Source organism: Cupressus sempervirens, chromosome 3, assembly GCF_028749045.1.
Source record: "Cupressus sempervirens isolate cs-2001-9-10 chromosome 3, ASM2874904v1, whole genome shotgun sequence".
In the NCBI taxonomy this organism is placed as follows: domain Eukaryota; kingdom Viridiplantae; phylum Streptophyta; class Pinopsida; order Cupressales; family Cupressaceae; genus Cupressus; species Cupressus sempervirens.
In genome coordinates, this window is record NC_143120.1 from 90,947,505 (window position 1) to 90,951,593 (window position 4,089).

Genomic DNA, 4,089 nt, shown 5'->3' on the forward strand with positions numbered 1-4,089 from the left:
TGAATCCCAAACTTCAGAGTCTTTGGGAAGATAACAATATTCTCAAGCTACTATGTGAAAACCATTTATCTTTTTCGTTTGAGGTTTTAAGAAAATCTTGTAGTAGTTTCTCAATCTTGCTATATGAAGATTTGAAAGGATCCCAACATGAGTAGTAAAATATGCTTAGCCATAAGGACATTTGAACAAATTTGAAATTTCCCAGGTAGGGATATCGGCTTTGTCAACTTTTAAGCTATCTTTTTCTCATTTTTGGAAAGCATCACATTCCAAAGCTCATTTGTTGAACCATGAAAGGCAAATAGTATTCCCAAAAAGTGAAAAAAATTGACATGGTAAATCCATTTCCAACCTTATTGGATAATCCAATCTGGCACTGAGAGGAATGATTGCTGATAACATAGGGGTTTGTGTTATTGAATGACAGGGTTAGAGAGTAAGCATAAGGTTTCCAAGTGCATTCTTGACATTTTTTGTGGTCTTTAATCAGGGTGAGAAAGGTGTCATCAACAAAGTGACCATTTACAAACTAGGAAAATGAGTGGGAAGTAAATGCCCCAAATTTGACCTATTGAAATAGCAGAGGTAAGAAAATAACCAAACCCTTCACCAAAAAGGACAACAAGGATGGAGCCAACAGGTAGTCTTGTTAGATAGATTTGTGCAAACCAATAGTACAAGATTACAACTTTATTCTTTCTTGTATAGGTATGTATTGGTTTGCACAAATTATAATAATATACAGTATTATTTAATTATATACAAATTATAATAAAAATATATAGTATCATTTAATTTTTATTATATAGTATCATTTAATTATAATAAAAATATACTAATATATATGCTATACTATATCATTATGCAAAAATTAATAAATTTAACAATTAAAGCTACAAAACCTCACCACCATAAATTTTAAAATCACATTCGCATTACTTATTTCAAAAAATACAAATAAAAGCTAATTTTATCAGAATATGCAAAATTAAGTACCCTTCACACCCTTAAGTAAATGGAGCCTGTTTAATCAATCATCAATAATCATTTTACACATCATTTATACAAAACAATCTTCATCTCTATCTTCAATTACATTTTGCAGAATAGGAACAATTCCATAGTCAAAAGTACAGTCATCATTGCTGCATGTTCAATGGCTCTTTCAATCTTTTCATCTGCACTCTCTGCCCACTGCTTTGTGCATTTCAGTAGCACCTCATGAGCCTTTGACAGACCAGAAACAATGACATGGCCCACCAATGAGCGTAACAGTTCACCCATTCCCTCTCGATTGGAATATGAACATTCCTCAAGTCTGATCAAGGGATCGTTGGATGCTCTTTCATGGTAGGATGTTTAGGAATCAAGCATTAATATACGAGATTTAAGTTGTTTCTATTCTACAATGCATAAATCTCCGTAGCAATGTGGAACAACAAACTTACAAACAAGGCTGCTATGTTGCTCCATCTCCCTCGGGTGCTCGCCATAGCCATCTCAGGCATAATGCATCCCACAAACACACACATTGTCAGTCTCGCAGCATCCTAACTAACATTTCCATTTCTTTTTCACTGTACTGGCCAAAACCCTTGGCCTTTTGAATTTGAACATTGCCTATAATTTGTATTGTAAGGGCACTTGAAACAAAGAGAGTATTAATGGTGGGGATGCATGATATCATAAGAGCAACTGTAGGAAGTATCATCTTCCTGTCATGATAATCCATCTCAATGTATACCGTCCCTCCTAAATCCAATACAGACTGACAACGAAGAACAACAATGCAGCAGATCAGAATGTGATCTGAGCCAAATGATTCAATGCTTATAAATACTAACTGCTTTACAAATTTCTAACTTAGTTGCTTGTCTCTTTAACTTGGAATCCAATTCTTTTCTTGCTGACAGGTTAAATAGATAAACAAATTTATTCTAATTCTCTCTGTACAATATTAATAAAATAATACTGCAAAGATCCGGCACACATATTTATCCCCTCTTCCTTCACAAAGAAGAAAAGGAAATTCCTACGGTTAAAGAAAAAGAAATGGACTTGTCTCACTATTATTTATGGCCAAATGGGACCTTGTTTTTCTTTAGATTCAGAAGCGATGCTAAAGTGAAAAGCAATATATTCTCATGTACCATGATGGCGCCAATTCTTTGTTTTTCCAAAGTGACGGCTTGTCATTCTTTACTGAGATGATATTTATCTAGAGCTTATCACCACTTCAAAAGCAGGCTGCAAGCTATACTTTGACCCTGGCTGTAAGGCATAGAAATCGATTCCTTCAAACAAAAAGAAAAGAATAACTGTAGAGTGGGGTAATTGACGATTCATATAACTGGAAAGAAAAATATCCTATGCTTGAATCTTAATTTAAATCAATTAAATGTAGGAGAAGAGCACAATGCAGCCTTTTAAGATTAATTTTGCAGATACGAGTGTGTAAGGGAAAATGATTAATTTTCGATAAGATCTTAAGAAGTACGAATTGTTTTAAGTGGATAAATCATGTGTTATTTTAGAGTTATATTAAAAAGTAAATATAATAGATAAATTATGTTTAGTTTATACATTGAATACTTTTGATCAATATTTTGACAAATTTGATGATCATATATTTAAAATGATGAATGATTATTATATTTGAAAAATGTGCCAATAGTGGCATGTTGTGATGGTTAAGATGTTGTGTTGTTATCCTTGCCATCAAGGTTCAAATCTCATGGGGATGAGGTCCCCCGTTTGTGGCCTCACTGGTTCATGGCTCTAGGTCAAAGCGTTTACCCCTCTTAAAATAAAATATTTGAAAAATGTTTTAAATGTTATATATATATAAATATATATATTTTATATTATTTTATACAAGTTGAATTGTTGTTTATGTATATCAACTTTGCATCTATAAATCAAAGCCTATAACTTGTGTGTTTTTGTGCATCTGTAAATTGAATTTCAATAATTTGTAAAAATGTTAAAAATTCTTTTTTCACATCTTTCTTATTTCTTTAAACCTTGAAATTTTAGTAATGTGTGTTTGTTGACACTTATATTTATTTTTGTTCTTAAAATTTAATACTTCATTTTATCATATTTTCTTCAATTTTTAAAATTAATGGAGAGCTCAATAGTTTAGGAGCTCTATAAGTCTACAACATTCAAGATAATTTTTATCTTAAAATCAAATTCTATATAGTAGTATTGAATAATTTGAAGAGTACAACAATTTAATAACTCCTTACAACACATTCTAATTCTTAAAAACTGATTTCCTTAACCTTATTGACAATTTTTTATTTGTATAAATATTGAATATTTTAAGAAATTTAATAGCTCAAGAACGTCCAAAAACTATAAAAGTATAGAACTTTGATTATGTCTCCAAATGATATTTAACTTATGTAGTTCAAAAGTTTAAGAAATTTATATATCTATACCACAATCTACTTTACATCTAGATTCAAATATCAAGTGTTTGAGCTTGAGGCTATATGAAATAAAAATTTACACTATTGTATCTATTCATTAATATATACTAGTTACCTTTATGATAATATTAGAAAATGGATATCTACAATTTGTTCTAGTCCTTCAAAAATACAAGCTCACGAAGAGAAGTCAAATTAAAAACATTAATATTGCATGCATTAAAACTTTTCTCACATAAAAAATCTTTTGGTTTAGTATAATAACTAAACTTCCATTGTTTTATTTGGTAAATTTTCATTAAATTCTATTCAGTTAAATAAAATCATATCAACCCTCTATGTAATAAACTAGAGTGGTCTCACATTAGTGTGTTCCACTTTTTAAAATTTCCAATATCCACCAAAGTTATACATTTTTTGAGAATATGATCATTTAAGCCTTAAGATGTCCCAATCAAAGGAGTACATTGAAAATGGTTACATAAAAGCCTCTTAGATCAAACTTTTTTTCCCCTATAATATTTGTACTCGGTAACACCTTGTGAGAGCACTTTCAGTTCCCCAGTTTTGAACTTCAATTTGTTGTCAAGTCTAGTCCAATCAGGTCAATGTTCATGTCTAGGTGATGACTAGGAAGGATTTATATCTCATC